The following is a 23,759-nucleotide window of genomic DNA, read 5'->3' as shown; positions in this document are numbered from 1 at the left end:
TCTGCCAACTGTGAGTTGTCCTCTCTGGCTGGGGGTCACTGCCGGAGCTGCAGTTCCTGGCTCCCCACACCTCTCTCCACGCTCGCTGTACCTAGCCTACTGGGTGAAGCCCAGTGTTTATTGACTGAATGAAGCAGAAAATGAAAAGTTCGGGAGGCCAAGATCTTGTGTGTGGATGGCGACAGTCTCCTACGCGCCCGCCCCGCCCAGAGTCTGGCGCCCACCGCAGGAGAGATTGCAGTTGGCTCAGTTGTCTGAGCTTGTCCTCTGGGGCCCAAGGCAGGGAGCCCCGGCTCTTGGGAGGGGAGTGGTCCGGAATCCCCACCCGAGGGCTTGGCCGCCTCTCCCGCCGGACCGTAGGGCTCCTCCAGAGGCTAAGCCAGAGGACAGCTCTGGTTGACTAGTCCTGTCTAGAGCCCGGCGGCCCCAAGACCTGCGCTCGGCAGCTGGAGCGGGTTCGATACTTGGGGTGAATTCCAAGACGACCGCGGAAGCGGAGTAGGGATGTGAGCGGTGTGCCAGGGATTTGGGGCGGGGGGGCGGTCGTGTTTTTGGCGTCCGGACCAAAAGGCGGTCTACTCCGCACTGGAAGAGGGAACGTGGTATGGGTTGTTCGACCCTGGCTAGTTCTTCGCCGGGGACTCCCGCCCAGCTGTGCTCGAAGGCGCCCCCTGACGGGTCTATTGATACTACCGTGCCCACCTGCAGCGTAGAGGCTCCACCCGACCCAAGGAGGGTCACACGCACCCCCGGGAGTCCGTACTCCTTGATCGCTTTTGCAGACTTTGTAGAGTATTCGAGTGCCGGCTCCTTACAGCCTCAGTTTCCCCCTCCTGGCCCTGCTGGTTCCGGCCCCACAGCCTGGAATAGAAGGAATCCCCGCTGCTTCACACCCCGCCCCCTCCCCGCCTCTGCCCGGCAGACGGGCTTTAATAACGTCGCTGGAAAGTGACACGCGATTTATTATTAAAGTAATGCGGGGACGGGAAAGGTTTAATAAACGCGCTGCGAAGCCGAGGATTATTCACCGCAAATAAATGAGAGCGCGGGCGGCGTTTTAATAAATAATTTCCCGCTGCTCCCGGGGGAAGAGAGGGGAAGGGGAGGGGAAGCTGAGCCGCTACCAGAACTCCCGGCCTCGCCTCCCCACGGGTTTTCAAGCTTTCCCTGCGTCTTTCGTTCGAGGCTGCTCACACCCGAAATGTGAGGTTTCAGGAGAGCTGACTCGGAGTGGCCTAGGCAGGGAGGCGGGAGGACCTCTGTCCCATCCCCCTTCCCCCAGCTCCGGGGTTTTAAGTGGTTTGCTTAAGATGAGCAAATGCCCTTCCTTTCGACTCCGAACCAGAGATCGGGAGTCTACACTGTACTGGTGCAGGAGGGGTTAACAGGGACCAGCCCCTCCCTAGCCGAGGGTACTAGGTCCCAGGGTCCGGCCATTCCCTCCGCTTTTGGCTGACCCCAGCTCGCGGTCCAGGGCAGGATGTCGGGAGTACGCCGGGGTTGGGGGGCTGTGTGTCCAGGTGTGTACGAATGACCCTGACTCCCTCCTCCGCCTTCGTGGGGAATCGGAGTGCTTATTACTAGGAAGGCTCCTAGTAAAGGTCCTTGAGCCGCACTGTTCTGAATCGAGAGAGTCTGGGTGAAGCCCAGCTCTTGGCTCACTGATAAACACGGGTGGATTTGAGGGCTGAGCAGAACTGGGGCCCCGAGGGGGAGTCCGCCCCTCCAACAGAAGCCTGGAGGCCCGAGAGGATGAGCCCGATTTGGGAGGGGGCCGAGATTGCAGATTTTGGGAACCAAGGACACGCCCACCGCCCTGCTGGGTAGGGGAATGAGAGGGAAGCTCCTGGGGTACACCGGCTCCGCAAGTTTTGTGCCTCGGCGGAAAGGGGCGACAGCTCTGGCGTCACCCCTGGCAAAGCTTGGGAGTACGGGAGGTGGCAAAAGAGTGCCATCTGGTGGATATTTCTAGTTGTGGCAGCCAGGCCTGGGCCAGGGGGCCTTAAGACAGTTAAATTGGAAAATTTTGAGTAAAAAGATGCTTCCGTTTATATTCATGTATGTACGTGAATGTGCACATTTATGTGTAGCATATATGTGATATCTGTGTGTGACATGTGTAATATCAATACGTTCATAGTAGTTCTGTGCATGTGCTTACATGCGTTGTATACGAGGTATGTGTACATGTATGTACATACATAACAACATACGTTATACATGTGGATTATCTAAAAGCATATGTGTGTGTGGATAACCACGTAGATACATATATGTGCATAAGCATTGTAGAGATGACGTATAGTTATACGTGTATATAGATGTATGTATACATTTACTTGCAAGTATGTGTTCCATTATGTGCCCTTCTTTCAACAAATATTTGTCATGTGCCAACATTGTTGTAGGAACTGGAGATACATCACAGAAAAACACATTGTCCCTGACCTTACAGAGCTTACATTCTGTTGTAACGTGTGCATGTGAATGTACATATACTTAGAATAATTATATATGTGTGTGTGTACAGGATTATGTGCACATGTATGTGTAACTCTTTCTACACATGTGAGGGGCAGACAGGCTTAAACCCTCCTCTGGTGGACTTGGAGATTCCTTGAGCTCTTTTTTGCTCAAAAGTTCAGGTCCCATCACTTAGGACTCTATTCTAAGTGTGCAGACATCTTAAGGCAGAGAGAAAGAGGCTGGAGACATAGGCTGATTACCTTCTGGGATGTATATGGGTCACTTCTTCAGCCCTCTGAATGACTAGATTCTTTCTAAACGGGTGAACATCTATGGAAATCCACAGGGTAATGAGATGTTAATGATGTTACTCTCACATCTCAATGCAAAGCATCTTGGGAGGCAAGGATGATGGTTGGGATGAGTGGGAATGGGGTCTGGGAAGCTGGGGGTAGGAATGAGTTCTCTGAGGGCAGTGGTGGGGGCATGTAGAGACTAGGAGGGATCTGGTCTGGAAGGTAGTGGTAGGAGCTCTGGGAGTCAGTTGTGGATAATGGAGGGTGGTTTGAGGACTCCGGGAGGGATCGGCTGGTAGATAGAGAGAGAGGGGGCCCAGGGGGAGGAATGAGGTCAGCATCAGGGATGGTACAGAGATAGAGGCTTTGGTGGCAGTCTCGGGATAGAACCTGGAGGCCAGCTCAGATGGAGTCATCCCTGCCTTTCTCTCCAACCTCCCTTCTCCATGCTGGGGCCCCTGTGTTCTTTCATCTTCTCTCTGCTCAGGCTGGGTCCCAGATGTGCTGGTGGCAGAGGAGAACAGTGTAGGCTCCAGGGCTTGGCCTGGCTCAGGTGACTCACTGGTAGGCGAGGTGAGGCCCGGCTCCCAACACCACTGTACCATGAAGCCTCATCCCAGCCACCTGGGCCACTGCCCGCCCCCTTGCCATTACCAGCTTTCAGTTTGGGCTCAGCGCAGGGGGTTCAAATAAGGGTGAGGCCTGGACCTGGAAAAGGTCACAGACTCCCCCTCCCCACATACACCCACACATTCCTGGGACTGAATTAGGAAAGGTGCTTCTGAATGATTTCTTCCTTCCTTCCCTCCTTTGCTAGATGTTTTCCAGATGCAGTCAAGACCAGAAGTCTTCAGGTACCATCCTCAGCCTTGGTCTGTGGCCACACCTCATTCCTGACTAGTTCACCCTAAAACCAGGGTTTCTGTCCCTTCATTGCCTCTCTTCCCTTCTTGCAGTCTCTCTTTTCTTCCCAGGGCTGAAGGCTTAGATCCCTAGGCTGTGTCCCCACTGGTCAGAGGAGTGGAGGAGGGGCTGAAGACATGGGTTGGCTCTTGGCCTGGATTTTTTGTTTGTTTGTTTTGTTTTTTGACATCTTCTCTGCCATGTGAGTGACTGAAGGCTCTCCAAACAGGGCGAACAGTTAGGAAAGCCAGTTTGGGTGACAAATGCTACTCCACAATCAAATCTCACCTGTCCCTTGGTGGGTAGCGCCTTGGGAGGCAGCACGGGCTTGAGGGTGCTGAAGTGGGGTCTGGAGGTCTCTGGGAGAAGAGACAGAGTCTTTGTGAGAAGTGACGGGGTCTCCCAGGATGAGAGTTGAGGACCTAGGGACAAATATTTCCTACCTCCCACCCCCACTCCCATCCCAGATCACTGAAGCAGGGCTGAAGAAAGCCCCACAGGCCTCCTGGACTCAGCTGGCCCTGCAGGGACCCAGGTTCTAAGTCTGGCTCCCCCATTCCCCCTGCCCCTCCCCCACAGTGTGAACTGGTGTCAGAAGGGTTTAAGTTCTGGGGGTACTGGTGGGGGGGTCTCAGGGGCAGTGGTCTCTGAAGGCCAATGATAGGTCTTTGGGGGCAGAACTAGGGTTCGGAGGTCAAGGACAGCCTGGCCAGGGCACATCACTGACATTCAAACCTGTACTGAATGTCAGTTCTACGGCTTTCTAAGTGCATACCCTGGGTGATTTTCTTGGCTTCCCTTCTGTGTCCTCCTCTGAAAAATAATATAAAACTTCCTCTGTAGGGGTTGTGATGACAGTAGAGATCTTATAAGCAATGTATCTGGAACACAAAAGGTGTTCAATAAATGGTCATTTTTCTACTATTGTTTCTGGGCAGGTAAGCTGCATGGAGATGGGGGTGGGGTACCTAGTACTGAGCATTCTGCTGAAGTGTGTGTTGGAGGATGGGGTGATCGCAGTCTTGGTGCCTGCCTGGAGGAGGCCTTAGGAATTGGGCCTTTGGAGGAGGGAAAAGGCTAAGGCAGGGTGGGGATGGGTAGGAACTGGGCTTCCAGAGAACTTGGCAGTCTTCACCCTCACCCTCAGCCCTCCTCAGGGAGCCCTGTCACAGCCCAGGGCTCTAGCTCCGTGCTTGCAGGGAGGGGCATCCCCCAAACTCACCTCCATCCATCTCTTTTATCTGGGCTGCTGAAGGGCTGGAGCTCCAATGGGGCCTCTGATGGGGAACAGATACAGACCAGGCGGAAGCAGCCGGAACTGTGCTGAGCTGGAGCTGAGGACCAGGCCAGGGGGTCAGTGAAGACAGATAAAGCTCAGAGCAGCTGGGGACTCAGGGGACCTGTGGGGAGGGGCAGGCTATGTCCTGGGAGGAAGCAAGGGCCGGAAGCTTCTGATGGGGACCAGTGTCCATCAAGGAATTCAAATGTCCAGACAAGGCCTTTCATGACTCTTTGGGAGGAGGAAAGGAACAGAGCTTCCTCCCCTAGGCATGGCTGCAGGAAGGCCCGGGTGCCTGCCAGGGATGAGGGTTGGTCTCAGGGTGAACCTGAGCCTGAGAACAGGGGAGCCTCAAGTTCCTGGCCAAAGGCAGGGCTTCTGGGGGCTGCCTTACCTTTAAAGTGGAGATGGGAAAAGGGTTGGTAGACTATTCTGTGGTTTTAGTTCCTGTTTTAATTAACTTTGAAGGGCTTGGGGCCTCCCTGAACACCAGGGAGAGGAGCAGAGCAGACGTTTATTTTCCTCTTTCCCCTTTTAAAGACAATTTTATTAAATCACTTTGTTTTCATTCTGGCTTGAACATGGCGCATTTAAGTGGAAAAGTAATTATTTTACCTCGTTTGCTTATGGAGAGAAGAGAGTCAGGAAAGGGAAGGATGCCAGCGAGGGAAGAGACGGGCAGCTTCGGGCCAGCACGCATGCGCACGTGTGCACACAGACGCAATCGTGCTCACGTTCGCACCAACAGCAATGTCTACACACATCCCCTCACACAGGCACACATTGTGTACCCAGGGAAAGACAAGCCTTGTCCACACCCTCCTGGACATAGACACCTCAGCACTTGCAAGCACACATCACACTGTCCTGAAGACCTCCTTCCCCACAGCCATGCCTGCAGGCCAAAGCTCTCCATCCAGGCACAAACATTCACGACACATTGTGCTCACAGTACAAGCACCCTTGCAGATACCTGCAGACGCCCCTTAAGCATTGTGGTTTTTTTTTTTTTTAAAGATTTTATTTATTTATTTGAGACAGAGAGAATGAGAGACAGAGAGCATGAGAGGGAGGAGGGTCAGAGGGAGAAGCAGACTCCCCGCCGAGCAGGGAGCCTGATGCGGGACTCGATCCCGGGACTCCAGGATCATGACCTGAGCTGAAGGCAGTTGCTTAACCAACTGAGCCACCCAGGCGCCCCAAGCATTGTGGTTTTGTGTGTGCATACACACACACACACACACACACACACACACACCCCATATTCAGGTCCTTCCGAGCCTATGGAGTTACATCATCGCAAGTACACACAAGTTCAAACACACAACTCTCATTCTCAAACACCAAGCACACCCTGACCAGGACGCTGGGAACAGACTTGGGTGAAGGGCGGACATTGTCATGGAGAAGGTGGAGGAGTCCTGGAAGTCTCTCTCTCATTGGGGTTCCTGGGCCCCCAAATCTACCCATCCCCCAGGCCACCCTACAAGTCCCTTTCTCTGCACCTGTAGTGATCTTGGGATGACTGCTTGTGGCCTTGATTCTGCAGCCTCTGGGACAGAGAGAGCTACTCCCTGCCTCCCTTCCGCTTCCCCTTCCCCCTCAGATGGCCCTTGCAGGGCCAGAGAAGGCCAACAGGTCTCCGGGGGGCGCGGCGAACGGGCTGGGACCCAGGTTCTAACCCTGGCTTCCCCAACTCGCCCCGCCCTGCCTGGCTGTGTGGATCGGCGTCGGAGGGGTTAAAACTTCGGTAGCGCGCCCCCCCTCCACTCCCACCCCCGGCTGGTACATGGAGGGCCGGCTTTGCAGAGCCTACCTGTACTTTGTCTTCATCTGTCACCCCTTCTGACAGTCAGATACATCTTGGGGCGGGGGGGCATGGGGACGGGGGAGCAATAATTAACCTCTCCCGCCTCATACCCCAAATGCCTCCTTCTTGGCCGTGGCTGCAGTGGGGTCTGCGGGAGGGAAAGAGGGAGGGAAGGGAGGAGATGGAGAGGGGCGAAGGGAGAAAGCGGGAGAGGATTGAGAGGGAAGAGAGCTGAGAGGAAAGGCCCTGACATTTTTATTGCCCTGCCAACCTCTTTTCCACACCCTTCTTTCCACTTTCTCTTCCCGGGGAATAGTGGGCATTTGGGAGAGACCATTAGAAGAATGGGAGAGAGCCTAGTGTGCTCACCGACTCACCGCTCCCCGTCCTGTCCTCGAGTTCAGGCCCCTCGGGAAGCTCTGGGTGGGGGGGATCTGGGGCACAGGGGTGTGGGGAGGGAGATTCCTCTGTCTGCTAGTTTAGCACGGAGACCGAGACTGGGAGGATGAGAGGGCGTTGGGCCACGTAGCCCTGGCTGTGGCCAGGCTGATATTTCACATTTATGGCAAATGGCTAGAGCTTATGTTAAGGATTAATTTTTGTTCTAATTAGTGAAGGGGGAGGGTCTTGTGTTATTCCTGGAGAGACAAGTGACTCCGATGCCAAGGGACCCTGGATTAAAAGCTCTCCTGATTTGGGGTGGGAGACAGAGGACGCTTCTTAAAAGTAAAAACAAACAAAATCAAAAGCCTTAGGGTGGGGTGGCTGGAATCAGAGCTTAGATAAACAGAAGGCAAATATGTCTTGGGCTAGGTCCTCCCATGAAGCAGGTGGGACTCAGGGTCAGGCAAGAGTTGTCTGCAGCCAAGGAGATGAATTTGGATGTGGAGTATTCCCAGACAGACTGCTGTGCGTCCGAGGTGTCCCCAGGAAGGAGCTGGGAAACAGTCAACAGTCAGGACCAGAAGGAGAGGTGTTGCTGTCACTGCTGGGCCTGCGGGGGGTGTAGAGAGACAGGGCCCTGCCTGTCCCCCGGGCAGCCTGGGGGCCAGGGGAATCTAGCTTTTTCCATCTCTTTGAGAAGCTGTCAGTCAAATCTGTCATCTACAGTGTCTGAGAAATAGGACCTTTTCTCTAAAGTCTCTGACAGAACTGTGGACGCGGCATTGTCCACGAGTCAGGATCCCTGGTTCTCATCCCGGTTCTGCCAACAGAACTAGTTTTAGCTAGCCGCATGATGGAAGATAAGGCATTTAACCTCTCTGGACCTCGCAGCTTGCTCATTTATAAAGTGGGGGCGGGGAGGACGGATGAGACAAACTATAGATACTGCCCATCCTGATGTCTCGTGATCTTCTAAGACCTGAGGACCATTAACAGGCTCAGACGCGCTCCCACGTCCCTTACCCATGCTCCCTCCTGCCCCTGAGCAGCATATAGGCAGCCCCAAAGGTGCTCACTACCTGGCCTGCTCACTTGCTCTCCCTCCCTCTCCGCCTCCCAGCCCTCCTTGCATCCCTGTGCATCCCTGGACTCCCAATCATCTATAAAATTTGCTGTGGTTGGGAAGGAGCCTGGGGCCAGAGCACCCCAACAGAAAAGCTGACTCTATGTGTTTCTGTTAAAAGGAAAAGAAGAAAGCCTAGCAGAGCTGGAGAGTGGAGCACTAAGGCAGAAAGCTAGCACTGGAAAAGACTTGCCAAATGGGGAGAGGGAGCATTGGAAACAGAAGACAGCCAGGAAAGGTGAAGAGAGAGAAATAAGGCTCAGCTCAGCTGCAGGGGACTCAAGTGGAGAGTGAGGAGTGACACGTGCTGACAGCCTTGTCAGGAAATCACCTCCAAGCATCCCACACCCTAGTCTGTCAGTTCCGTCTCCCCAGGGGAGGAGCCCCTGTGAGTCACTGCTGCCATTTGTCCCTTGGATTTCACCCCCACCCCCCAAACACACAGCCCTCCTCCAAGAGGAAATAAATTCCTGGCTATTATTTTCTTCACCTGGGGAAGTGCTGGGCATTTTGGCAGCATGAGGGGAGAGGAGAGAAGCAGGAAGCCAGGGCCGCCTGGGCTGGGGCCCCCTGGTGGGGGGTGCTGGGTCATCCAGAGCCATGTGGTGCCTCTGATTGAGCTGGTCTTCTAGGCAAGTGTGGCACTGAAGAAAGAAGTGGGCTTTTCTCTAACAGCATGGGGCCTGGAACAGCAGTAGGTCACCTAGGACACATCGGGGGCCCTGGAAGAAAGCTGGGCTCTTGTTTAAACTCAGTCCTGCTGAGGGGGAGGCTTGGAGTTTGGAGGGAATGGTTAGGCAGCCTCACGTGTGGAGTGCAGAGTCTGTCTCTCTCAGCCTTGGAGGTCAGAAATGAGTTCCACTTTCCCCAGGCACACTCTGGCCGTGCCTTCTTTCTCCTAGCTCCTTTTCTGTGGGTACAGTCCTCATGTTCCAGCCCCAATCCCGGCTCTCTCCCCCAGAGCTTCCCCCATCACCTTCATAAGGTACCTCCTCCTCTGTCTTTAAGAGTCCTTTTTATTGTTTTTATTTTTAAAATGTAATACATGAATATATGATTATAGGAATTTCAAACAATCGAGAAACGTGTAGAGTAAGAAGGAAAAACCCCTCTTCCCTCTTTCCCTCTAATCCTACCCTCTTCTCTATAAGTTACTGCTCTTAATAATTTGGTGTGTATTCTTCCAGGTCTTTTATATATTCACCACATACATTCAGTCAAACAGACACGTACACAAATTAGGTTTAAAAACAATTATTACATAGACTTATCATGCCATACTACTATTTTATTATTTGTTCTTTTCACTAGAGATATTTTCCAGGCCAGCATATAAGGATATACCTGAATGCATATAGATATATTTTACATGGTACTCCATAATAGATTTAACCAATTCCTTATTGGTGGGCCTTTATGTTATTCCCAAGTTTGTCTCTTACAAACAGTGCCACAGTGAGCCTCCTTAAATATATATCATCTTGCACAAGAATGAGTATTTCTGAGATTCAGATTTCTAAAAATGACATTACTGGGTCCAAAGACACTCACCGTATATCTAACTTGGACTTTTCTTTCAAGCTTGAAACCCACATTTCCAAGCAAGGGCCCATGGATGCTTGGAAGACAGTGATCTGCTGGTAATTTCCAGGTAAATGTCTCCAAACACTTCGAACTCAGTAAGTCCAATTCCAAGCTCATTATCCCCTCCCTTCCATCCTGCCACTCTGCCTCCCAGACTGCTTGCTTGGTCAGCATCACCCGGTACATCCTGTTGCCCAAGTGCCACACCATGGGTCATCTTTGACCAAGGCGTCTGTGTGTCCAAATTTGCCCAGGATTGTCCAGTGTATGTCTACTATCCTAGTAAAATGAATAATAGTACTCTTTTCATGCTCAAAACCATTCTGGATTAGACAAATTATATGGCCATGCTATCCCTCCTCATCTCTGATTCCTGTTCAGCCCATCAGCAATTCCCACCAATGTAATTAGGCTTGAGGGACAACAGGCTCCCACACTAGCCTCCCTGCTCTGCATTTCTCCTCCCTTCAACTCCTCCTTCCACTTCTCTGCCACTCTTGTCTAGGTAGGCAATGACTTTTGTCATATTACTTTCCTGCTTCCCATTGCCTACAAGACTGGGTCCACTGGAGACCCATCGTAATGCCATAGTTGACCGGAGCACATACTCCCATCCCCACAGGTCAGGAATCCGTGTCACGATATCTGAGGAAGGGCTAGTAATCAGGTACCGGAAAAACTGTTCCATGCCCCCCTGAATCTGCATGAGCTGGCCTGGCAAGAGGAAGACAAATTAATAACTGGCGAAGAAAAAAGATTCGGTGTGATATGAATGAATCCTGGCAAGTGGCTTGGTGTCTCTCTGAATTTAGATCTGGGGTTGTCTGCAGAGAGAGATCCCTTGGGCAACACTCTCCCCTCCACCCCGATCATGCTTTCTCCCCCTGCTCACCTGCTTTTTCCCCTGGTTCCACAAAAATTCCAACCAGTTCTCCCCCATTCCTTGTTCCAGGGCTGGAGTCTTCAGGGACACCTTTTCATGTTTGGCTGTTTCTGGTTGGCTCTCATCCAGCTGCTGCCTGCCTGCCACACTCCATGCCAACACCGAGCGGTATGGTACATGATCAAAGATCACAGGAACACCCAGTCCTTGGGTGAGAGGGAGGGTGGCCACATAGAGCCCATTATATGTATATGTGGTATTGTTAGAGTTGGCCTTCAAGCCACTTCAAGCCACATTCTGGGGGAGCTATTCTAAGGAAACTGCAGGGTGGGATTGGTCAGCCCTCCCTATCCCTCCCCCACCCACCTGAGTCTTCATGATAAGGCTCCAGAGTTCTTCACCAAAACTAAGGGCACCTGCAGCCTTTCCACTCCCTTCCCTGGCATCCCCTCCCCTCAGTCAGATGTTGCCAAATGGATGGTGAGCTTGGATGGGTCCTGGTGGCCAAATTCCAAACAAAGGGGGAGGCATCCTGGCCCCCTGCCAGTGTTCTGTCCATGGTAATTTGGCAGGAAAGCGCCAGCTGCATATTTCTGCACATCTGTTGATGCCTCTGGCTTGTTATTTATTCTCTGCCTTTCATGGGCAGGAGAGCCAGAGCACACCTCAACTCTTCCCAAGTTAGAGTAACCAGGAAAGAAGGCTGGGACACTCAGTCACTGCAATTGCTGATGTTCACTGAAGGGTATGCCTTCTCTAGCAGCTGCTGCCACTTTTCATAGAGACACAGAGGAGAGCAGCAAAGGGGAAGGGAGGAGGAGGGAGAGGGTGGGAGGGGAGGAGAGATGAGGGAGGGCTGTGGAGTTAGAGTTGTAGCTATGCTGGGGGTGCTTAAATCTGGTCGGCCAATCCCTGACCCCACTGGAGATGGGGAGAGTTGGCCAGCCATTCTTTGAAACACAATCACTCTGACCTTCCTTCCTGCTAGACACCATGTTTCAGCGTGTGTGTGTGTTCTTGTATGGTGTGGGTGAGCATCAGTCCTGGGGATAAATAAGGCTTTTAACAGAGGCTACAGAGGCTAGGCTTCTTGAGGTGCTTAAATAACTTTTCTTGAGAGATTCCTGGGGTGAAGTACTTGGTGGTGAAGAACCAGAGCCAGGACAGAGCCAGAGCTCTGTCCCTGGGATTAAGAAGGAGAAGGAATGAGGAGAGGAGGAGGAGGGAGAGAGGGAAGGAGAGAGGAAGGGGAGGAGGAGGAAAAGGAAGGAGTGTTAAAGAATGGAGAAACATGTTCAGCAGGGAGGAAAGAGGGATGGGTGGAGGAGCCTGGAAGTTTGGAGATCCTTGGCACAGGTGCTATCCTTGGTCCTGACTGACAGGACTAGCCCAGAGTCCCTGACCCGGATAGGCCTCCAAACTCCCTACAACTTTCTTTGAAGGACACTGGATGATTTTGGAGTAGAAAGAAAGATCTGAAGCCTCATCTGGTGAGAACTGAGCGCACAGGTCTGACTTCTCCCACTATTACCCCATCTCCCTCTCCTGCCTTTTTCAAAGCAACTCCCGGTCCAGTCAATGCTCCTTGCAGGGGACAGATAGGTGTGGGCCCAGAGAAGCCTGGGCAGGGCTCCTGGGTAAGGGTGCAGGCATCTGAGCTCTGGGACCCTTGGCCTGAGTGGGGGAAAGTGGGGGTGCCCTAGGGTGGGGAGTGCTGGCCCGGTCAGATTTAAAGCAACTAGACCCTGCCGAATTCTGGACAGACATTTTGCTTCTACTTTCCCTCTGCTCCTTTACAAAACCCAAATACCAACATCATTTTTTCCCTCCTTCAAAAAAATTACACGTAACGAGCTGTTCATAGGCAGTACTTGCACAGATGGGGGTTTAATCAGATGGAGTCTAAGCGCTCGGGCATTCCAGCCTAATCCAATTCCCATCGGTTCATTAGGGGAAATAGTCATCACCCAGAGATTACAACAGGGCCAAAACTCTGAATGGATTCTAAAGAGCTGTCGGCGGAGCAGTAACTGTCCCGGCCAAGGCAGGAGGCCAGACTGTGCAGAGGGTGCCTGGCAGTCCCTGGCCATGCTCCGAGACCCTGGTCCTCTGAGGCTACTTCACAGTTTTTGTTTTTGTTTTTGAGAATCACTGTTCACAGGCCTCGGTGCCAGGCACTGAGGGGAAAGATAGAATGGAGATATCAACTGCCTTTGGGAATCCCTGTTTAGAGGGGAGATACGTGGACCCCTGCTTGGAGGGAACTCCCAGTTTAATGGGGGAGAAATGGCCTCCACCTTCTAGACTGCTCTCTGAAGAGTGCTAAGTTAGGAGTGACAGACATCTTTGTCCTAAAATCTCTAGGAAGAGGAAAGAAACTGTCTCCTTATGAAGGCACAGGGAGGAGCATGACTCCTACCAGTTCCTGCAGCAAATCAGAAACAGAAGTTGGGTGTAGAAGGCAAGCTGCGGACTCCAGACCAGGGGACGTCATTACTTTCCTTCTACCATGGGGGGGAGGGGGTGGGGACTGGGACAAGTGAAGCCAGGGAGACAGGTAAGGGACATCTCCAAGGTTGCCTTCTCCCAAACAGATGGGACCCTCACTGGTGTCAAGTGACTTTCACCTTCTGGTGTTGAGAATCTTCAATATTTCCCTGGAGTACCTGCCCACATCCTCATGTGAAGTTTGGAAAACCTGTTTGTTTATCACCACTGGCTTTCCTGGTGCCCCCTGTCTATCTGCCATTTTGGTCTCATCCATTCCCAGTAGTGTTGAAGGTTGTCTTGCGTTACATGGCACAAACTCATCCCAGGTTGAGTCTGACCCAAGGGCAAGGCATTCAAGGGCTAGACTTTTGTCTCAAAGCCTGCCGTGCTTCCTGTCACCTTCAATCCTAGACATGGTCCTGTGGGCTGAGGAGAACCTGTCACCTGCATCGCCTGTGTCCTCTATTCTTCTGCTCACCCGGCCCAGGACAGAAGGAGGAGAGGGAGAGAATGGAGCATGTGGCCCACCCTCCTCTAGGGGTGAAGGAGAGCTTCCTGGAGGAAGTACACTGAAGCGGAGAACTGAGGGGTGAGGGGAAAATGCCCAAGTGTGGGGCAGGATGGGGACTGTCATCCTGGTTGGCCCCTTCTGCTCCTTGCACCACTTTTCTCCCAGACTTGTGGGACAGCTTCTTGGCCTAGTGCCCTTCTGTGCGGTCTCTGTAAGTCCTCCTCCACCAGCCACACCCTGCCCAGTGTCCAGCTTCCCCAGAGACTCCCCAACTCTGAGATTACACCAGGACACTTTCCTCCAAGGTTTCAGTTGAAAGACTTTGGACTCGGAGGAGAAGATTCTAGAGGGATCTGGGTATTCCTCAAATGGAGCAACCAAGAAGGCCCATGGCACTGCTGCTCCCAGGCCCATGTCCACGGGAGGGACTCAGAGACCTGGGACGGAGCACTGGGGGCTGACAGGGATGAGATCCATGTAAGGGAGGAACAAGCAGCCGAGCCACAGGGACACTTGAGAGTTATAGGGTGTGGGGATCCACAGATACCTCCCCATTTGGGCACAGATGTAACCCACTCAGGACTTGAGACCTGGAGCCACATCCTGCTGCTGAATGGGAAGTGGTCATCTAGTCAGGCGCCTAGCTTCACACTTTGTTTTCGCACTTCCTAGCGATGGCATCCTGGGCCAGCCGCTGTTGTGTATCTGACTCCAGCTTCTTCGTCTCTGGAAGTCAGTCAGGTTGAGAACGCAGGACAGAGATTTATTACAAGGCAATTGGCTGATGTGATTGTGGGGGCTGGCAGCCCGGGTTCTCGATGCTCTGACTCCTTCTAAGGAGGTGGGCCAGAGAGAGGAGAGTGTGGATGTATTATAATACACATGTATTGTATGCAGGAGATTTATTTCAAGGAATTGGCTTATGCAGCTCTGGAGGTCGGCTAGGCAAGTACAAAATCTGTAGGTCGGGCAGTCAGGTGGGAAAGAGAAAAGCTCAGGAACAAGCTGGAGCCCGGGGCACTGGCAAGGCCGTCCACAGCCCATCAGGAAGGGCAGTCTGGCGAGGGGAGAGCAATCGGAGACCGTGTTTCTGTTTGCAGTGTCCTGTGTCAGGGAGAATGTGTCCCTCTCAAGCATTCACCTGCTCAGGTCAGGCTCACCAGGGATACTCTCCCTAGTTTAAGGTCGACTAATTAGGGAATGTAATTACATCTTCCAAATCCCCTTTCAGCGGCCCTAGATGAGTGTTTCTTGAATAACCAGGGGAGGGTGTGTGTTTCCTACGAAGTGGTGGCTGCCTCCCTCCCATCCCCGTAGCTCAGCCTAGCCTGGTTGGCGCGTCCAAGAAAATCGTGCGGCAAAAATGATTTTTATGAAGATTAACTGTTAGGTACTCTTTGGGAAAGTTCCCGATGGCTAGGACTCTCTCCATGTGCGTTCATTGAACTGACCTACCAGGAATTTACAACTGAGGAGTTGAGGCTCCGCTTCTCTTAACAAAGGGAGGCTGAGGAGGCTCTGGCCTTCGCTGTCTTTGGTCAGAACGGAGGGCGTCTCTATGGGGCTCCTGAGGTTTGTGGAGACAGTGCAGCCTGGGGAGGACCTCAAGGTCAACCAGGGCTCCGGAGATGCCCAGCCCTGGCTGTTGGGGCCACCGTAGAGCCACAGCAGCTGGTGATGGTGACGGCCCTCAGTGACCAGTGGGGCTGCAGCAGGTAATTACCGGGCAGAAGCTGGGAACTGACAGGGTAATTATTAGCTTCTAATTGCAGGGCAAACCCAGGCCGAGATCCTTCTCTCTAAAGCAGAGGGCATTACTATTTGCATAGCAATTAATTACTTTGGGAGCTACAGAATTTAATTACCCACTAGTCCGCAGGAGCCAATAATTAAATTACTCTCAGAAACAGGGTATTTATTTCCCAGTTAGGCTGAGCAGGTAGCTCCCACCTTGGGTGGGGAGCCTGGGTGGTGACCCCTGAACTGATGATTGGCACTTGGCCTGAGCAGGCAGAGAGGCAAGGTGAGTGGCCCAGGAGGGAGTGCCCACCTGAGGGGCAGACGGACACCCGACATGCACAGATGCGCCCTTGTGGGGCACACTCAGAGCTGGGTCCTGGCGCTTGGACGCGGTAGCCAAGGGAGCTGGGCAGGTGCACGCGTATGGAATCATGCACGGAGCAAGAAGGGCAAAGAGGGCGCCTGGGTGGCTCAGTCGGTTAAGCGACTGCCTTCGGCTCCGGTCATGATCCTGGAGTCCCTGGATCGAGTCCCGCATCGGGCTCCCTGCTCGGCAGGGAGTCTGCTTCTCCCTCTGGCCCTCCCCCCTCTCATGCTCTATCTCATTCTCTCTCTCAAATAAATAAATAAATAAATCTTAAAAAAAAAAAAAAAAAGAAGGGCAAAGAGACCAAATAGGACACCTGAGCTCGGTCGTTTTGCCACAGTTGCTTGGTCTAACTAGTGTCAAAATGTAAAAATGTATTTTGAGGAACACGTACTGGGGTCAACAGACTGATTCTGAGTCTGTCCTGGAATCTCTTTTCATCCTCGATGCCTCTCAGGGCTGAGTTGGGGACAGAGTGGGGCTTAAGGAGGGATTGAAGAGTGCCTGTTTTGAACATTACTTGATAATAAAAAAAATTTCAGAAAGTTTAATGTTCCTCATCAAAATGGCCATGTCAAAATGTCATATACTCCTGAGAGATGGGGGCCTCTGGAATCTTCCAAATAGAGAGGAACCCCTTGGAGCAGAGCTGCGTTTGATCCAGCCCTTACTTCTCCCTCGTCATAGAAAGCAAAGTGGAGCCGGGGTCATGGAGGTGAGAAAGAGTTGAGGGAAGGGGGATGCCACCGAGGGGGTGTCTGGGTCAGCTTGACCAATGACTGGGATACCTGTCCCCCAGGCCTGAGAAAGCCTAGAGGTTGGGTAGCGCGCCCCGCCTGCCCCCCCCCCCCATTGCTCCATGCTCTCCCCTAAGTCCAGCCGCCCTGCTCTTCACCTCCACCTTGGCTGCCTGGGTGGTCAGGAGCTAGTAGGTAGTCCACTCCATTTGGAGAGCGTAGGGTGATGTGTCAGGCCCTGAAGCTGGGTAGGGCAGACTGCTGCCTGGCGGTGAGTGGCCCTGTCCTTCCGGGCTAGCAGACCTGGGGTCTTTGTGCACCAACCCCCTCTGAGGAAGGAGGGAAAGAATAGGGCTCCCTTCCCTTCCTCTTCACTGTCTTTCCTGAGAAGAGTCTCAGGCGGATCAAGTGGGCTCTGGTCATTCTGTCCTTTTAGCTTCCTCCCTCCCTTTCTTCCAGGTGACATTAGTGAGCTCCTGCTGTATGCAGGTCCGGAGCCACCTCCCTGCCCCGCTGCCTTTGGGTGAGTTCTCGACGGATATGTGCTCCCAGCCCTTGACCCCTTGGAACCCCCTCCCAAGGCCTAGAGCTGAGCCCTGCCCCCACCCCTCCAGCTTGGCCTCAGGGCCTCCCCAAGTGGGATCCTATAGGCCCTTCTAATGAAGTTCTCCCTGACTCTGTTCAGGGCACCCACCACCCGTGGAAGAGCGGCGGGCCGGCCCTCAGCCCAGGCTGCTGACAGCAGTAATCCATCTCCATCACAGTAATGGCGTCCCCATTAATCGGCCATAAACTAATAAAGCAAGCACTTTCCACCCCACACCCCCCCCCAACTTCATTAAGTCTTTAGTACATTAATATGTCTTACTTAGTGTCAGCTAAGCCTCTTTCTCCATTTGGGGTGGAGCATGGTGGGGTGGGCGCCTTGCCCAGTGGGTGGGTGAACATGACCCCTCCCCTGGCCTGGGCAGAGGGGCTGCTGACTCAGGGCCACCCACCCCCCTCTCCTTCCTCCTCCATCCACTGCCCCCTGAGGGGCCCTAGAGGCCGAGGGAAGCCAGAGCAGGAGGAGCAGGAAGAAGTGGGGAGAAGCTGAGGCCAGGGGAGGAAAGGGAAGGAGGAGGAGGCAGGGCCGAGGAGGAGGCAGGGCCGAGGAGGAAGGGGGCCGGCAGGAGAGGAGGAGACGGGGATGGGGGAGGAGCCGTGCACCTCCAAATTAAATTTGTGATTCAGGCATCAGATGGGCCGACAGCCAGAGATTAATTCGACTGATCGAGTTATAAAGAGCGGAAGGCCTGGGTAATCAATCTTGCAGCTGTCAGGCCGACAGGCAGCAGTATTAACCTGGTGAGACGGCACATACCGAGGACCTCTTCATTTCATTCACCCCACCCGCGTCCCTGACCCCCTCTGGCCCGTCTCTCCAAATAATAAGAATTGTGGCTGTTAACGATGACAGGGACAGGATGAGGACCCGGCTCCTCTGCCAGCCTCCTCTCCCGTAACTGCTCAGTCTGACCAGAAGGCAGAGCAAGTACCAGCTGGGGGCCCTCTTTGACAGGTGGGGAAACCGAGGCAGGGACTCCAACAAGACCTTCGGACAGGCCAACCTTGGGTTTGGGAAGGCACTTGGGGATAAGGGCGATGTTCTAGACCCCTCTTGCCCCCCAAGCAGCTGGCGCAAACCCGTGGCACTTTCAGCTCTGGCCAAGGAAGCTGGGATCCAGCAGGTCAGCCTGACCCCTCCTCTGGCCTCTTCCCCCTGGCCGCGGCTCTGAGTGCTGGCCTGGTGGGTTGGCGGCCCCAGCCCAGGCCCAGGCTCCCCGGGCTGGGGCCACTGTTCTAGCTGGCAAGCCACCTCTCCCACTCACTCTCCTTGCTCGACAGTGTCAGTCTACACCTGGGGCGGGGTGGGGGTCTCCCTGCAGAGACTTGTGGAAACACCATCCCTTGGGCAGAGATGGGGGGGTGGGGGGGGACCCCGCCTTGAAGTTGATACCTCTCTCAGCTCCAGCTAATTTTCACACCCTTCAAACTCTAATATCTCTTTCTTCCTTGCTCCAGGGAAAGGAAGGGGGAAGGAGGAACACTGTGTGTGTGTGTGTGTGTGTGATGGGGGGGCACGGAGAAAGATGTCATGGGGGACACCTTTAGGGCTTATCGGGAGTGAGCCGGACTGAGTCAGCCCTCTGAAATCCTCAGGCCAGGGTGGGCTATAGGTAGCAGGGGCCTCAGATAGTCGAGGGAGTCCTCTCCTCCTTTCTCAGTAAGAACCAGGCATACGGGTTAGTGGAGGGGGTCGTGGTCCCTAAAGAGCTCTAACAGTGTTATCTGTTATTATTATTATTGCCAATCTAGGAACCATCCCACCCTGCAGACAACAATACAACTGTCGTTTATTGTGTTCTAAGTATCTCCAGATACTTGCTAAGCATTTTATAAATGTCACAACTTTACTGTTCACAGTAAAAAAGCTCTAGGAAGTAGGTTCTATTTTTCAGCCCCATTTTACAGGAAAATTGAGGTTCAGAGAGGCTTGGAGGCTTGCTTAAGCTGGCACAGCCAGGAAACGATAAAGCCAGTACTTGGCCCTGCCCGGCACCTTGGTAAGGGCTAACTTTACCCAAGGCTCCCAGGTTCACTGGCCCTCCACCCTGACCCCTTCTCAGCATTCCCTGTTGGCTGATTCTGGAGAGCTCCAGCTGAGATTACTGGGGCACCCAGATCCCTCTGGGTGTGAGGCAGTTGGGGAGGGTGGTGCTTGCTGTTTGTTCAGAGGGTGTGTGTTGCGGGGGGGCTTGGTGTCAGAGAACACTAATCCAGGGCAAAGAGAAGAATAGTGGCCCCACCCGGGGAGGACCCCAGTGCCCTGCCCTAGAGTAACCCCAGGGAGTAGGATTGCCCCCTCCCCAGGCCCCATAGCCTTTTGGGAAAGGGGAGGGTACTGACTTGCCCACATCCCCCCCCACCCCTCCCCAGGGCTGGAACAATTGGAGAGGTGCCATGCGGGCTGTGTGTGGCAAGGAAGAATCCTGACTGGGATGGATCTAGAGAGAAAGCTCTCCCTCTCTCGCCTGACCCCAGCTGGGGCTGGGCCCAGGGAGGGGGTGGGGAAGTGGGTCTGACTTGGGGCGACAGCCAGGCCAGCCCCTCTCCCAGGCTCCCTGGGACCCATTTCAAGTGGCTGCTTCCAGGCTGGGCCAGCCCGAGGGAGGGGGAGCGGGAACAGACAGCCTGTTTCCAAGTAAAGGTTCAAGGGTCTCCCTTCCTGAGCCCCTGCCCCCTTGTGCAGGGCAGTCACTGATTCTTCCCTGTCAGTCTCCGCGTTCCCTCCTTACGCTCCGTCCGGTCTGAGGCTCCCGACAGTGTGTGCCGCCCCCATCCCGTCTTGAGGCAGTTCTTGTACTTGGGGTGGGGATGGATGAAGACCCCTAGCGTAGACTCTCAGGGAGCTGAATCCCCAAGTCTTCAGCTTTGGATCATGGGGGTAATGGAGGATTTAGCCTGCTGTGGTTGTCCTTGCACACCCCTGGCCCGTCCCACCTTCTGATTCAGGCCAGCTCCTGGAGCAGGGCTTGGGCTCTAGCATGTCAGGGAACTCTTGTGGCCGTAGTGTTCGGGGGTGTTCTCTGGTTTCTAGCCTTCTCACCCCATCAAGGCGGGCGTGGGATGAGACCGACTAGGGCTGTCTTGTGATTCCCATCATGGTCCCTCGGATCTGCTCTATGCTGTAGTTCCCCATCTAGGTAAATAGGGAACGGCCCCCATGATCTCTGCCTTCAGAGGGGAAAGGTGGGCTGCTGGGGAAGGAGAGAGGAGAGATCTTTTAAGGCAAATCATGTAGAACACCTGTTTCAAAACTGGCTGGCTCTCCGAGCCTCTGTTTCTTCATCTGTGAAATGGGAGGAATAAGGTGTACTTCCTTGGCTTGTGGTGATGCTCAAGTGAGATGTGAGAGCGGGCCTCGCACTGTCTCTGCCACATTGTAGATGTTGAATAAATATCAAAACCATCAGCCAAAGCAGGGAAAGAGCCACGGGTGTGGTGAAGGCGTGGGCTTTAGGGGAGAATGACTCTTTCTCGCCCTCAGCCTTCCTTGCCTCCCAGCTCCTGATCCCTCCCTAGGTGACAAGCCCAGGCAGAGGCCCTGGACTTGGACGTCCCACTCTGAAGAACTCCTGGACAAGGCGGGGAGAACATCTGTGTGCTGGACAGGGTTGTGCTGGAGGACTACGTGCGATTCCACATCCCCGTTTCGAGAAAGGAATTGTTTGGACATCAGCCAGGTGGGGTGTGTGTGTGTGTGTGTGTGTGTGTGTGTAGGCTCAACGGCTGGCATCAAAATACTTGCTGATTAATCTCTGTCTTCTCACACCCAACCCTGGTCCCCCAGAAGCTCCAGGCCTGAATTGGTGTCCAATGGGCCTGAGGGGGCAAAATCAGGCCCAGGAAGATGGATTTCCCTGTCCCCTCGGCCCCCGCCCAGCAGGGGAGGGAGAATGCTGCTTCATTATGTTTAATGGGATTGTTGGGGGGGACAGTAGTCATGGGGCATTAGCTGCTAATTGGGTCCATAATAAAGTTAATAAAGCTCTTATGGTCTTTGCCATTAACTGTAATTAAGGGGGTGCTCTGTGGCAGGATGGGGGATGTTGGCAGGGAATGGGTACTCAGCTCTTGCTGGTAGAAGGAGCCAGAACAGGAGCAGGTGATGGGGAAGCTGGCAGCCATGCCAAGGCCGGGAGCTGCACCCCTGGCTGGGCTCACCAGCGGCTCCTCTGGGAGCTGGAGGGCATGAGGTGGACAGGAAGGGAGGGGGTCCACCGTGTGCTGGACCTAAGAGCAGGGGGAAATTATTAACCCCAACCCAGATGTCCACACCCTTGAGGAGGCTCAGAGCATGGAAGCAATGGCACCTCCAGGGAGAGATGGTATGGACCAGCGATGAGCTCTGGGGCCTGACTCCGGCTTGGGTATGCTGTGTGACCTTAGGGAGGTTGTATAACCTCTCTCAGTCTCTGTTTCCCCTTCTATAACATGAGGATAATAATCGTGTTGCTCATGCCAGTTCCAGAAGCTGGTGTGGTGGGAGGAAACCAGATGAATGACTGTGGCACTGTTGTTCTTTATCAAGCTTTTATTTATTTGATTGTGTAATTATGCAAGAAGGACTTAAAGTCTTATTGTAGATGCGGAAGCATAGAGTGGACGTCATCTTCCCATTTTGCCTCTGCCATCACTTTGGTGTTTATCGTTCTAGAGTTTGGGGATACATTTATGTCATATATATGTATATAGAGAAACATATAGTTTTCTCTTTTTCCTTCCTTCCTTCCTTCCTTCCTTCCTTCCTTCCTTCCTTCCTTCTTCTTTCCTTCCTTTCCTTCCTTCTCCCTCCTGCTCCTTCTCTTTTTCCATAAATGGAATGATATTTTTGTACTGGTTTGCAATTTGCTTTTCCTCTTACATTTGTCTTTGTAGTGTTTCCCTACCAGTACACGTAGATCTGCTTCATTTTTGGATGGCCGCTCAATATATTCTACAGTTCGGCTATACCATCATTTATTTCAATGATTAACCTATTGGTGAGTGTGTAAGTTGTTTCCACTGTATGACATTTAAACAACAGACCATCCTTGGATCATCTTTGTGTACTTGTTTATTTCTGTAGGCTAGATTTCTTTTTTTTTTATATGTATATATTTTTTAAAGATTTTTACTTATTCATTTGAGACAGACAGATACAGAGAGAGAGAACATGAGCAGGGGAAAGGCAGAGGGAGAGGGAGAAGCAGGCTCTCAGCCAAGCCAGGAGCCAGACGTGGGGCTCAATCCCAGGCCCCTGGGATCATGACCTGAGCTGAAGGCAGACACTTAACCATCTGAGCCACCCAGGCACCCCTGTAGGCTAGATTTCTGGAAATGAAATAGTTGGGCCCCAGGATATATGCATTTTATTTATTTATTTTTGTGTTATCATAAACTTGTTTGGTTTTGAAAGGTCAAAAAAATCATAAAGCACAAAGGCGTCTCACTCCTCCCCTCAGCGCCCCCACTGTTCCTCAGTGCCCCCACTGTTCCTCCTTGAAGATTTAAAAATACATATTTTAAAAAACTGGTGAATGCTTATTTGCCTATTTCCCCTTTTTCCACACCCTCCCCAAGTGGTGGCATGTTCTGTACTCTCTTCTGCACCTTGCTTTTTATCTGCACCTTGCCAACCTCATAGCCTGAAGATCATTAATGATGGGAACATGTAGATACTCTTTTGAGTGGCTGCATAGTATTCCACTGTATGACTATGGCTTCATTATTTAGCTAAGTCCTCTAGACAGACAGCATGTCGGCAGTCTTTCACTCTTACAACGCAACTGTAAATACTCATGATATATGTTTGTCTGAGCACAAGCGCAGGACATACATAGAAAATTCCTAGATGTGGAATTGCGAGGTCAAATGACCTGTTCATTGAAAATGTCTGATAGGTGTGCAGATCGCACATCAAGGTGATCGTACCAATCTACTCCGGTTCCCAAAACCCTGCGCACGCTGCCTGCCAAGCCCTCGGACGCAGCCACATCACTTGTGTCCATGTGCACTCGGGCACACTCATGGGCAAGAGTTCTTCCGGCAGCCCTCGGGATCGGGGAGTCCCAAGGAGAATGCAGCTTTCCCCGGGAGCAGCTGGGCAGCAGGGTGAAAGGCGGGAAAGAGAACTGGGTAAACACCATTGTCAGAGGGCAGGAAGAGTTACAGTCGGGGTCAGGGGTTAATGCAGATGGAGCTACCGGGACATGCTACACAGAGCAAACAAAACAAGTTGGGGGATGGCGGGGCTGGCCCTGGGAGGAGGGGCGGCGGTGCACCCACCAGCCTGGACTTGGCTCTTCCCTGGGCAGCGGCTGTCAGGAGCGCAGGCTCTGGGCTGCTAAAAACCCTGTAGCTAGCTGCTGGGCTCTGAGGCCACGGGGGCAGCGGGCCCCTTCCATAAGGCCTCCCCAGCCCAGAGCCAGCAGGGTGGGCCCACTGAGCAGCCCTGCCCACCTCCAGGGCCTCTCGGGGGGGGGGTTGGGTGGTAATCCCCCTGGAGCCCCGTCTGGGAGGCTTTGCGAGGTATTAGAGATGAGCCAGGCGGCGGCCCTGGAGCCAGGCACAGCTTTTAGAGCATTCCTGGGCATTAGGCTCC

At 53.2% G+C, this 23,759-nt stretch overlaps 1 long non-coding RNA gene across 1 annotated transcript; it reads left to right on the top strand.

Moving 5' to 3' along the window:
• The first annotated feature begins 9,478 nt into the window (after positions 1–9,478).
• LOC145722025 (uncharacterized) lies at positions 9,479–21,193 on the top strand. The gene is made up of 3 exons (XR_014146059.1): positions 9,479–9,912; positions 10,798–10,896; positions 20,699–21,193. It is a non-coding gene; the product is annotated as an uncharacterized LOC145722025 (long non-coding RNA).
• The last annotated feature ends 2,566 nt before the right edge of the window (positions 21,194–23,759 follow it).

Source organism: Leptonychotes weddellii, chromosome 6 (assembly GCF_054177405.1).
Source record: "Leptonychotes weddellii isolate Sample4059 chromosome 6, ASM5417740v2, whole genome shotgun sequence".
Taxonomy (NCBI): domain Eukaryota; kingdom Metazoa; phylum Chordata; class Mammalia; order Carnivora; family Phocidae; genus Leptonychotes; species Leptonychotes weddellii.
This window is presented reverse-complemented; position numbering and strand designations above follow the sequence as displayed.